We start from the raw sequence: 13472 nt of genomic DNA on the forward strand, positions 1-13472 counted from the left end.
GAGCAAAACAGCCAACTTCTCATTTCGTTTTTCATTTGTTTTTTTATTTTCTTTCTTTTTAATGACAACATCGCCATGTATGCTTGTATAAATCCTCGGTGATTTCACAGCTCCCCGCGGTAACATCACCAGACGGACTCCTATGATTTTCTCCACGCCTGCACAGTTTTAGATTTATAGATCTCTTACATATTCATTCACAGAAATAAAAAGGGTGGGAGCAGAGAGGACTTGATTTCTGGCCGCTCCCAGAGGTTTCAATGCCAAATCCATGCAAGATCCGTGCAGATTTCCAAAGCTTTGGAAATGTGGGTTTGTAAACCAACCCCTTAACTGATCACACTCATGTTAGGGGTTAGACACACACTTGCACACAAACACACATCATCTTGCCAAAGCAGGGTTAAAATATGATATAGTGCACACTGTAAAAGTGGGGGGGAAACCCCAACCGAATAGTCTTGAAAGAATCTTTGCATGGCAGATGCATTAATCCCATATAATAACCACTCTGGTGCCTGCTGGGTCAAAACTCTCCCAGCACTAAGAAACCTGAACTTTGTGTGGATTAGGATGAAATCAAATGGATACATCAGCATGAAAATCGGACAGTGGAAGAGCAGCTGCTGAGAGGGCCAAAGAGCCTGAGTTTTCCAGAAGTTAAGGCCCAATCCAGGCATTGTCCAACTTAAACAAACACCAGTGAAGATGGTGACAGGAATCACAAAAGAAGTGTCCTAACCCAACAGCTCTTTGAGCAGAGGGGAATTCTCAGATCATACAGCGATGTTATTCCACTTTCTTCTCTCCTCCCAAGCTCCATGTTTGGCGAGTGTTTTCCTGATGATAGTAGGACGTTTAGAAAGAGCAGGTCTCCACCTCCCCCACAAGAGATGGCTCTACTAGAGAGCTCCACAGGGTAAACCCCAAAGAAGGTAGTGAGTGGGAGGGAAACCTTCCAGCAGATAGAAGGAGAGTTGCACATGTCTCAGTAAAAACAGTCTGGACAAGAAGCCTCTCTTCCTAGCCAGGAGCATATAGATGAGTTAAGGATGTTCCTGATGAAAATATGGTGTTTTCTAGGCCATTCTGTGAGGCCAGTGGTCCTTCCACATGATGGGCACTTCGGCTTTCAGCGAAGTATAAAGTGCCTGGTAGGATATCTCCAAAAAGGACAACCATGAACCAAAAGAACTGGAAAAGCTGGCCAGGAGGGAGAAGGGAGCTGTTCAGCCTGTGAGCTTCTGGCTCCAGTGTTGGTGAAAGGAACCAGAATTATATGAAAAGCAGATGTCCTGCCCATAGACCATATTTTCCATAGCATCAAGCCTTAACACTAGTAAGAAACCTTTCCTGAGGAGCAAGAATCTCCTGCTGACACCCAACAACTGGGGTTTCCTGAGCACTTGTGTGCACTTCAGGATGCACTAATTAAAGGATTGCGCCTTCTCTTTTTTTTTTCTGCTGCCTGCCTGGAAGGCTTGGTATACCATTTGTACAGTAGCAGTGAATCAAGGCAAGTCTTATGATCAGTATACCTCACAATCAAAATAGCAGTAGGCTATTGGGATAACTGCCACCTTTTAGTGTCTTACATCTAAAATGGCACCAGACTGCTAAGTTTCAGGTGCCTGCCTACAACATGACAGAGAAGGCAGTTCTGACCTATGAACTAGGCAAGTTCACAGGGTAATTTGTACTTTGTAATCTGTAGAGCTTGGGTGATACAACTCAACATACAGAGCTATTCTTGATGAAGTCTGTGACTGGAGGCTAAAGACTTATTCACACATGAAAATGTTTATGAAGATCCATGCAGGACTTGCTGCTCCACCTCAGATCCACACCCCATCTCAGCCCGGGTGAATTTCCTGGTTAGGCGAACACTCCTTCCCGGTCAGGACAGGAAGAGCACAAGATCTTGTTCAGAAAAGGAGAGTTCAAATATGGAAGTACTCAGGGAGGGCCACTGTATTTTAAACTCAGATCCTATCTTAATTTGCCTGAGCTTTCAAAAGTAGATGTTCATTAACACAGTCTAACCCTTCCAATAATTTCCTGTTCCTTACTGCATGAGTGTCTTGCTTTGGTTTGTACCAAATTCATCTAATCTAAATGCAATCAAGCAGAACTCAGATGAAATAAAGGAGGCCTGTAAGTCTCTGCATAGATTTGCAGCTTAAACCACAGCCCTGTGCACTTCAGCTCTGCAGAGAGGTTGAATATCAAGAATTGAAACTAATTTATTTTGAAACTGAGTAGGCCTCACCCAAGCAGGGAAGACCAGGTCACCCCCAGTGTGCCTGACAGATGACCTAAGCAATGATTATGCACTTGGCTGTAAGTTACCACCTCACAGCTATGACAGCACAGCTGTTGGGAATGGCACCTCTTAGTGCACTGCAATGAAATGGAAAAGAGGTTTATAGAAATCACTGCTGCAACACACATCAATTAGAGTCTCTGATTCCTGAGCCCTGACAGCTTTGCTGACAGGGCAGAAGAGATGTCTACCTTCAGCTGCTTCATTCACAGTTACTGTTATTAATTAACCTAACATGATTTCAGTTTAAATTAACACACCAGACACCATAGCTGAGGAGCAGACACCCCTGTTTTACAGCTGGAGCCAACAGCAGTAACTTCTTCAGCTACATCAGCTAAATCCAAGATAAATCATCAATCACAGCCCTCAGTGAAATGCTGTGTTGTGTGGATACACTTAGTCCAGCTTAAGTGGCTCGTTTTTATATAAAAAGATTTTTAATCAGATAGAGGGAAATCAATATGCTGAGTTTATGATGGCTCAGGAATGGGTACATTACCTGCTGAACAGCTTAACCAACCATTGCACGTTGTCTAGCCTATGTGATTTGATGCACAGGCAAAATGTTGAAGTGAAAAGTCTTTTTGTTGCAGGAAAGGCCTGAGTCCTCCACAGTAAATTGCCTCGGATGTTATACATGCCCTTACAGTCATGTTCTCTCACCATTTCTGACTCACACTGTCTCACATTGCAGCTCTCCCAGGTAGACAGTTTTGGTTAATTCAAACATCAAAGACTGGTCAGGTATACTGTTAGGACTGTATTAAATGGCGCTAAAACATTGTGTCTTGTTGCGCAAGGCGTTATAGAATTGGTCCAAAACATGCTAAATCACATTCCAGCAGTGCTTGATTCCATGGGATGGATTTGGGCAGAACTTTTTTATCTTAGAAAACACTGTTTAGAAGTCATTGGAGTGTGGATGATCAATTTAGGAGGAGAGTGGGAGCCAGGAAATCTGGAGTTTTCTTCCTGCCTGATTGCTGGCTCTGCGGCCTTGGGCAAGCCCTAATCTTTCCGACTCCACTTCCCTGCATGTAAAATAGGGGTAACATTAGTTACTTCATGGCAATGAGTAAAGTGGTGACCAGTTAGCAGTTTTCCTACAAATAAAATGTTGAATATTATTGGCAATAGTGTTTTAGAGAGGAACAATACCCTTGTTGTTCATATTATTATTTTGTGGTAATAAGATAAGAGCCAGCCATCCCCTTACCCTATTCATTAGGATCACTTTACAGTACTCCTCCACAAGTGTCTCTTTGGAAAAGGCACAAATCTACTTTATAATCCAATTCATCTGCTTAGGGGCATCCCAGGCATTATACAGCTGCTGTTCAACATCTGAAGTAGAAATAACCCAGTTTCGATTAGAACAGATTTTGACTGGAAGAAAAACAGTATTTTTTTAATGACAGTCTTCATGTTTTTCTCTCACACTTCTATTTTTGTGTCACTTTTTCTTTCTCCCCATTTTGACCATAAGGAAACTCCTTGCCCTTTCCCAAGAAAAGAAGGAAAACCCCAGAACACAGTAACTTTAATGTGTTTGTTTAAGATCTTTTTCATTTAAAAAAATGATTGTTTGTTGCCAGCTCTAGCTTTGAATAGTGTCTCCTGTCTCTGCCTGTCTCCTATCTCACAGGGCAGATGCTGGTCAGGTGAGCTGCTACTATCTTGTGTTTTTGAGTTCTTTCCAATGTTCATCCATCATCCCTTATCCTCCCCTTGCCTGGTAAAATCTCTGGGGCAGGGAATGTCTTTGTGTTCTCTGCTTTCTCAGCACTTCACAAATTGAGGCCTGCTCCCTGCTTACAGTGCTAAGGAGGAGTGATAATAATGATAATAATGATCAAGAGGTATGACTAAGGGATCCTTACCCCTAACACTTCCTTGCCACTTGAGCAATGCCTAGAGGCCCTCTAGGGCTAACAGCCTGGGCAAAACTAGTCGGGGTCTGTGCTCTGATCTGTGTGGTGCGTTGGGCCCATTCAGGAGCAGGGGCAATCCTGCTCCTGGCCACCCTTGCTCCGGTGTTTAGTACGGAGATGTGGGAAGCCGAATCAAGGAACCCAGCCATAGTTCCAGCTCTTTAGAGGTGGCAAACATTTTCTGTCTGCAAGACCAATGCTTGGCTCTGTGAGCACTAAATAAATCTAAAATATACTCCAAACCCTATATAAAACTAATGTAAATCTCCAAGATCTATAACAAATGCTTTGCACTGTCTTATGTTCTGGTGTATGTTTTATTGCAAGGCTTCATAGAAAGCCATTTAGCTACACCCACATCCTGGGTAGGACAGTGTTGTCTGACAAGTGTCTGGAGGAAACCACAGCAAAGCTATTGTAACCAACTTTTTGCGGAGAACAGCTTTCTTGTTAGTTCTGTAGTCTCTGGTTACTTCCGTTCCATGTCCCTGATTCCAAGTCTTCCTTGTCTTGGCTCCCATTATGCCCATGTGCACCGACTCGGAGGCTGTAATAGAGCTTAAATCTCTCATGTGGCCAGGAATTGTATAACAGGGAATGATATGACCAAAGACTGTGTCTAACTTTCTCAAAGAAGTCCTGATGCTGGTTTCACTGTGTCATACTCATGAAGATATGACACTGCAAAACCCAGAGGCCAACCAGTAGATTTCACATTCTTGGGCAAACAGATCATTGCAGAGGGACAGTGCTGGAAGACAGCAAGCAGCTTGTTTGGAAAAATATTGCAGTGCAGTGATAGGACCCTCTGGTATGTCTCCACCAGCTGGGAAAAGGAATTCTTCCCAGGACATAAGGTGGGTGCAAGAGGGTGTTCAAGCCTTTAGCTTTGACCTGGCTGGTGCTTCAGGGCTGTATGCAAATGTGTTACTCATTGCCTATATGGCTTTGTAGCTGAACATAGTTGTTGGCTTTGCATTTTTTAAAAGACACAGGAATGAGTTAAAATACAAAATGAGACCGGAGTGGGGAGAAGCAGCTGCTGGATGGCCACTGATCCTTTCCATGTGAGGGAGTAACCTTTAGTAACCCTGACCCCATGTCATGTGACAGGGCTAGGAAATAAACCCTGGGCTCTTACCAGCACTCTTGTGTGTTACACCTTTATTGCAGTGATGACAGGTTGATGGCTCCACTGAAAGGTTCTTTTCCTTAAGGGTGTCCTGTCCAATGTTCAGCTTTATCCATCCATAAATGCTGTCTAAGTAGCGTAGGGCCACTGGGAAAGGCTCCTGCTGCCCCCTTTACCCCCCACCTAAAGCCTGGCAATGGGCCCCCACCTGCCTGTCAGATGCCACTAACTCCATGTCACCACGGCCAGCTTCTTCCTCCCTGGAAGAAGGGAGACCTTACCTCCAGAGAAGTTTTTCAGAAGGATCCTCCTTTGCCTCTCCCTTTCCCACCCCATCTCATCTCAGCCCAGTGTGCAAAAAGACGAGTCAATCCCCAAGTGCTCTCCTTGAATCTCAGGAGAGAATATGATGAAGCAGCTCTTGTTTTAGACAACTCCTCTGCCAGACTAGGGAATACCTGAGCAGTTTCAGTCCTTAATAATTGAACTTCTCTATTTTTCTTTCTCAGAGTGACATTTTTAAAGGCTCTCAAAATGCTGCAGAGTTGCTCTAAAAACAGAGCAGCTGTAGGGGTATTGGAGAGAAGAACAGGAGTTAAGTGAAGAAATAAATGAACTAGCAAGGATGCTAGTCACAACTGGTGAGCTTCCATTTTTCTGAATGCTATTATTCTTCCTTTTATCCCCCCTTCCCAAGTTCTCTTTTAATTACCACTCCTGGGAAAGGTAAGCTGACCGGCTGGATAATTCTCAGCACCACAACAAGCAGTAAGAACGAGTTTAAACTGGAGATCCTAAAAGCCTTCTCTTTGCATAAGACGAATTTATAGCTTGGAAACTAAATATTTGTTCAAAGAACTTTTGGAGGTGTTCGAGCACACATAAGAGATGAAATGGCAGATTAAATATTTCATTTACATGCGATAAGCAGGGCATTAATTCCTATCTTAATTCTTCACCTGTTTTCTGAAACCCTTTGACAAACACAGAGCATTTCAGTTCGTCACTGCAGCCTCGGGTGGCTTTCAGGCCAGTTTAATTGTTTCGCGTTGCTATGTGAAAGCGTAGTGGGGGAAAGAAAACCACACTCGAGTCCCTAGCAGGAGCACCGAAGGCTGCGCACGGCATGGATCGCGTTCACTCTTTCTTTAGCAGACTTTTCCAAAACGCTGCGGCTGAATAAGGATGGAGCTTGCCTCGGAAATCAGATCTCACTCCAGTGGGCATGCAGATGCTCCGGGGATGAGCTCGGCAGAAATGTCTATAAATAGAACAAACAAGCAAACAAACAAGTAAACGGCGCTTCCCACCATGCAAACTCCTTAGGTTTCTGCAGTGGGAGCAGGATCCGGTGATTTCGGGAGCCGTAGGTGTCCAGTGCAGCGTTTACTTCTACGCGACAAGCCATACGACATGGGCTTTATGAGAGCCATTTCCACGTCTGGGGTCTTTTTTCTTGGAAGTCGCTGAGCTGTAATGAAACCATGATCTACAGCTTACCCAACCAAAGCTTTTCCGTGCTATAATTCCTACAAGCCGACCCATCTCGTTATGCATAAATCTAAAAGGTTGCAAAACTGTGTGGCAGAGCTCCCTGCCGTACACACTCTTGCGCGCGCGCACACACACACACACACACACACACACACACACACACACACTGCCCTTTCGACTTGCTAGCAGGGATAAAGAAGAGGAGAGAGAACTCTGCTGACGATGATCTGTTACTCTTCTGCAGTCTGTTTTCAGAAGAATTACACATATTGTATGCGTAGTTTCGGGGGACGATTCCTGCGTATAAAGTGCACGTAAACATGCAAATTTGTGCTCCATCTACAATGCAGAAGATATTCCTCCTTTGCACTTCTAATAGAGAAGATTAAAACAGTACCAAATGTGAGCATGAGTGGCCTTGGAAAGGGGTTTTATTCTTTACGCCCTAAATGGCTAAACCTAATATTTTGAGGTGGCACACAAGCTGTGATAATAAAACGAGTTTTACTGGGAAGCCATGTTTACTTCTTGTTTATCAGACTTTTTTTAATTCATTCTGGGTAGGTTCCAAGCGTTGTGTTAAGAGATTAAAGGGAACTGCGCACCCCAATTAGCAGCCAGTCCTCTTTAAGCAAAAATATTTCTGAGGAGCGAGATGAAAGTGGAATAATTTAAGTTCATTAACAGTAGAGCGCTGGGGCGGGTTATTGTTCACTAAACGGCTATACATTGATTTTGAGTCTTGCAAGGTTTAAAATGAGCGACCACGTAAAAGTAAAACACAGTCGTCCCCCCCCCCAAAAAAAAAGACTCCAGGAATCACATCCGATAGAGCACACGAACTCTCCAGTAACAAGCACACTGACTAGTAAAACGTCGGAGTGTGCAGGACTCCAGCTTTTCCAGCAGAAAATCTAGCTCTGGGGCACTAACCTCTCCATCTTTCATGCAAAACTTTTCAACTGAAGCCGCCATAGAGGCCATAAAAACTTTTGCTTCCATTTAACTAAGACAGCAGAAAATTCACACTGTTCTAAGGGGACAGTCACCTCCTGGACTGAAAAAGTCGTGTTCAAAAAGGCTTAACTTCTTTGCCATCTCTTTCCGAATATGATTCCTCTGTGCGAGTGTAAATCTTACCTTGTGCACATAATAATCCAGAGGAAGTTTTCCCCCTTGGAATAATATGGAGTTTATCAACTAAAAGTTGAGCAAATAAATCCAGAAATTTTATTTCTGGAATGTATTTTATACCTGAAAGACTTGTTATAATTTTCACGTCTTCACGGAGGCCTATAAATCTTGCTTTGCACCCGCTTAACCTTCTGAAAAAGCTTTGGCCGTGGCAAAACAGCCTTGCACAAACAGACAAACAAACCCCAGCACACATCCAGCCCCACACGGAGCAGCAGCACCGGGCCAGGCCAAGCTGCCCTCGCCTGCGCAGGGCGCTGCAGCCCGGGGCGCGCCTCTCCCCCGGGCCCGGCCGGGCGCGCAGCGGAGCGCGGCGCGGTGCGGTGCGCGGGTTTCCGCGGGAGTCTCATTTGCCAGACGGCTGTTAGCAAAGCTCTCCCCGGTGCCTCGGCCTTGGCAGTCCTTTCCCTCCCTCCGGTACCCCGGAGTAAATCTCCGGCGCCTCCTATTAACTTTCTAATGAGTAGAGAGCCGGGGAAGGCGAACCACCAACCCCGGCTAAAAACCCCCAGGATGCCGACGGGGACCCTACTGACTGATTTATTTACCGGCATTGTTTTACCAGACAATGCTCACTTCCCGAGAAACTTCGGGAGTCTCGGCTGCAGATTGTTGGGAAATATCTTTGAAAACACCCCATCTGCCCCTCGTTTCAGCCAATCGCAGCACTTCTTGGAGCTGCACGGGAGAAAGCTCAGACCCTGCCTTTATTGAAACCAGCGCAGGACCTCGGGGGGAGGCGGCAGGGGAGGAGAAAGGGGCAGGGGGAGCGGGCCGGGGGGGCTGCTCGCCGGCACCGGCGGGCGGGAGGCGCCGGCTCCTCCGCGCCGCGGCCGCCCGGGGTCGGGCAGGGCGGCGCGGCCGCGGCGCTGCGCGCCGGCGGAGCGGGCGGCACCTGCAGCCGCGGCCGCCGCTGCCGCCGCGCACGGGCGAGGGCCGTCGCAGCCGCCTACCGCAGGCGCGGAGCCGCCGGCGCCTCTGTGGCACTGTCCATCGCTCCTGCAGCAGCTCCCCGCGCTGCCGCCCGCCGCCCCGGCACCGCGCTGTAAAATAAACAGGATTAGAGCCCCGAACGCGCCTATAGACGCGGATTGATCTCCGGCTCGCTGGGGCCGTCTGACAGCGGGGTGAAAGGAAAGGGAGGGATGCAGTGAGATTTCTGGGCGAAAAGCCATACTCAGGGCAGAGCCGAAGCTGTAACATTGCCGCACTGGCATCCCTCCTCCAGACCGCTGGAAACACTTCTTCATAAAACGTATTTTCAAACACGGCACACCCTCTGTCATTTACCAGCACATCTCTGTGGGTACCCGCACACTGACTTGTACATGTGAGCATCAGTGTACCACACACCTCCTTCCTAGAAGCAACCCTTCTGGCTAGCAGAAGGTTTCCCCTCTCCAGCTCGCCCTTCCTTCTGACGCGTCAGGTTCTGCCTGTAAATATCAGTCGGGGAAAACATTTTCGAGGCGATCTCTGCGGGAGACGGATTTACTCGTTTGAAGTAGCCCCTGCCCTCTGCACTGAAAACAACATAATAACTGCAGAACTGTGTCCTCAGCACAAATCAGAGCCCAGACTGCAGCCCACATCCTGGTCCGTGTTCCGGCTGCCCCGTGAATCAGGCGTTTGTGCTAACCTATGTGAGTGCTAGTTATTCCCGGCCGAACAAAAGTCTCCACCAGCTCCTCGAGGCATAACGCTGGTGGGAGCACTGAAAACGGGTCATTGTGGGCTCGCTAACCATCGACATGAACGGCAAATTGTCCGCGAAGCCACTCGCCTCGGCCAGGCAGGGACAGGGCGAGCGGCGGGGTGGGCGGCAGCGGGGCAGGGGCAGGGTCGCGCGTGGGCTGCCGCGCAGGGGCTCCCGCAGCTCTCCGTGGGTGCACGCTCCCACACCGACCCTCTCGGTCCCGCAAACACCCACACGCCCCGCAGCGCCGTGCCGGCTGCCCGGACCCGCGCGGGGTCATCCCCGCGGCGGCCCACGGGGCACCCCGCAGCCCCCCTCCGGGGCTGCCCCACGCCGCTCCGCAGCGGGGTGGGTGCCCCTCGCTCCCTGCCCACCCGCCTCCGCCGGCTTAAGGATGCAGCTGAAGCAGCTCCTTAAGTCGCTTTCATTGTTATTATTATTTATTTTTCGGAAAGAAAGACATCCCGCCACCCTAGTGATTTAGCGTAGAAGCTAGCCAGTCCACATACATGCATTTCTCCAGGGGTGTTGGGATGGGGAAGAAGTTTTTGGGCGCTGTTGCAGCTGATAATTTCTGAACTAGCTCCTTTCCAAATTCTCCGCCCGTGCTGGTGTGATCCATTTCACCCTGCCATGGAGAAAATAACGCTAAATTGCTTCTCTTTTTGTAAGCGTTCGAGTATCTCTCCTTCTTGCAGATAAAGCAACCGGCTGCTGGAAAAAAAATCACAAGACTGTGAAAGGAATAAAACCCTAAGTCCATAAAGATGAAATGTAACGAGTATGTTGAATACATAACGCTGCTATATAACAGTTTCAATTAGTTGAGTAAGTCCTCTGTAACGTCTTGTAAAGGTGTAAGGACACGTTTACAGTATAAGCAACATAATGTTCTCAACTGTACGAGTTAATTATTTCCAGATTTATTTTTTTTTAGAAGTGAGTTTCACAAGTAAAGGCTCTGTCCGGGTATAAAACAACTGACGTATTTTTCCAACATGAAACATCTTGAGTTCATAATTACAAGCGGAGGACAGAACGGACAGTCAAATAATCGGATGTGGGTGTTTTAGAGAAAGTTTTCTCGAGACCGTGCAGAAATAAATGAACAGTCTTTTGTCTTTTAGTGAGCTGCGATTATAGCGACCGTGTGTCCTAGCTCAGATTTATCTCCACTAAATAGCAACAAAACATAACGCAATAACGGCGCCTATTACAGCCCAGCTAACTGACACTTCAGTGCAACGAGTGGCTGGGGAGGGAGAAGGGAGCAGCGCGTTTTACTCCTGCAATTTGTAGCGCCATCACAAGAAACTTTGCAGAGATGCTTATTTCTGACGTGATGTCTCCAAACTCCTTGAAAAGACCAGGGCAAAGTCCGAGGCGTTTCTCAAGCTCCGTGGCGCCAGCAGCGCTGCCCTTCGCCGCGGCGAGCCCGGCTCGGGTCTGCCCCGCTGCAGCCGCGGCCGGCGGCCGGCGCAGACCCCGGGGGCAGGTAGCGCTGCCCTCCCCGCCTCTGCTCGCCGCGCCGCGCCGCCCGCCCCTTCTCTCTGCCCCTGCTCTCTGCGCTGCCAAGGGCAGCGGGTGGCGAGGACTTTGTGCCCCAGCAATTTAGCTTTCCCCCACTGCCGAGGGGGGGCGAAGTCTCACGCCACCCCCTGTGAAACCTGCGCTACCTGGACCGTTTTCTAGCCGGCTCCTTAAAACGGTCTGCCCGAGCCCATCTCCCTCCTGCCGCTTTCCGCCAAAATTTACCTAACGTTTCATCATACTTTAAATTTCCTTCGGACAGGGTGTAAAGCCCCAGTGGGTCAAACCGGGGATGAAAAGGAATGAAAAAGAAGCATGGGATTTCCAAAGGTTAGGCCTTTCTTATAACTGTGCCCAGGACCTAAAACTCCATGCGAAAGGCTTGGCTTTAGCGCCCTGCGCTCCACAGCTTCCAAGCAAAGCGTGGAGTCGAGGCTGAGACGGGATCCACTGGTAAATATCGACGCAAAAAATCAGTTGACACACATCGTTTGGCAATAAAAAGGCTCACAAATCCCCCTCGTTTGTACGTGTTAACCAAAAATGTCTGATTTAAAACCAAGTGCTAGCAACATAGCAAATACAAAGTTCCAGATTTCTCTTAAGCGTACTTACATTATTTGGGATTTTTTTTGCTGTTGTTCGCGAACAACCACGCTCACTGTGGGCTCTCACGAGGTGCTCACACCGCACTGGGACCGGAGAGAAATTCTGCAGGGGATTTTTTTTAAGCGATCAGCAACAACAAAATTTTCGAAGGAAAGGGCGTACAGAATTGTTAGCTGAGCTCGAAAGGAAACCTTGGTAATTTTAATTTTTAAAATTGTGTTTGTGTGTTTGTGTGTATGCATATGCGTATGCATCGGTGCATGTGGATGTATACATACGTCTACTAGAGAGAGAGATATCTTGGCCCCTTCATACACGAAACATGTCTAGTTTTATGTATGGTTCATTATACAAACACGTCCCTGCAGAGGCAGCGCGGTGCTCAACAGTGAGGCGCGTTTTCCCAGCCCCCCAGGAAGACCATAGGTCCATGATTTGGCGAACTAGAATCCTGGGAGCCTCGATTTTTTTTTTTTTTTTAATCAGGTAACAGGGGGACGAGTTTCTAATCTCTGTTGGTAAAAGCATATTTGCGCTTCTAAGACTCGGGGGACTAGGAACGTCTCTCTGACCTGCGACTGGGATCGTATATTGTTCTAAAGGAGAAATGTCAAAGTAAAGTCGTTTACCACCTGGACGTCCTTGACTTCGGATGATTAAAGTTTAATCCGAGGTGTGTGCACAGTTTTACCGTGTTATTTAAACACATCAAAGGTAATAAAAGGATTCCAACAGCATGAGTCGTACACCAGAGCGCTTTCTCTGTGGAGGGATCCGTATTTTATTCTAGCCTAAACTCCAGAAGGCTCTTTAAAGAAAATGGAAACAAAGGAAAAAAGGCAGGATGGAATGGGAGAAGGGATTTAATTCCTACAGGGAATGGCGGACTTCAAAGCGCCTGCAGGGTCGGGCTCTCGAGGATACACCCGGGGAAGGACAGAGCCTCCAATTATCATTAGCTGTGCAGACATCTAGTGGGAAACCCTCGCAATTGCAGCTCGCCCTCCTCCGCCCGGCGGCACGGCGCTTACCGGCTCGTCGAACGCACCGCTCCCGTCCTCGGCTCCGGCCGCCTGCTCCGCGCCGCTGCCGCCGCCGCGCTGCTCCGCGCCGCGCTCCGCTGCGCTGGGCGCCGCCGCCGCCCGCCCGGCTGGGAGCTGCCGGTACCGGCCCGGCCCGGCCCGGCCCGGAGCGCCCCGGCGGCGGCCGCCCGGGCCCCGGCGCCGCCTGTGCCCGCGCTCGGCGTGCTGCTCCGCCCGGTGCCGCGCTCCGTGTGCGCGGGCGGTGCTCGCGGCGCAGGCGAGGCTATCGCCCTCCCCCGCCGGGTCCCCCTTTGCCCTTGCAAAGACCTGATCGCTACCGATAACAACGGGCGGCGGCGTCTCCCGGCGCTCCGCGGAGGCGCCCGGCAAGCGCGGGCACGTCGGGGGCTGCTCCCGCGGCATCGCGGAGGTCCGAGGCTGCGCGAAATCCTTCTGCCGCTTTCTTTTTTTTTTTTTTTTTTTTCGCTACACATGGCGCCAGCAGCGGGCCGGGGTGTCTCTGAACCGGGCAGGGGTG

General features: G+C 48.8%; 1 long non-coding RNA gene across 2 annotated transcripts; it reads right to left on the reverse strand.

Moving 5' to 3' along the window:
- Positions 1-127: 127 nt before the first annotated feature.
- LOC112985322 (uncharacterized) lies at positions 128-13031 on the reverse strand. 2 transcript variants are annotated; one of them, XR_010387621.1, is made up of 4 exons: positions 12944-13031; positions 11919-12014; positions 10283-10487; positions 128-6860 (listed from the first exon to the last, which is right to left on the reverse strand). It is a non-coding gene; the product is annotated as an uncharacterized LOC112985322 (long non-coding RNA). The 2 variants fall into 2 exon arrangements; XR_003259730.2 differs by lacking the exon at positions 128-6860 and having other exon boundaries at positions 10192-10487.
- Positions 13032-13472: the final 441 nt, after the last annotated feature.

The sequence above is a fragment of the Dromaius novaehollandiae genome, chromosome 2 (assembly GCF_036370855.1).
Source record: "Dromaius novaehollandiae isolate bDroNov1 chromosome 2, bDroNov1.hap1, whole genome shotgun sequence".
NCBI classification, from domain to species: Eukaryota; Metazoa; Chordata; class Aves; order Casuariiformes; family Dromaiidae; genus Dromaius; species Dromaius novaehollandiae.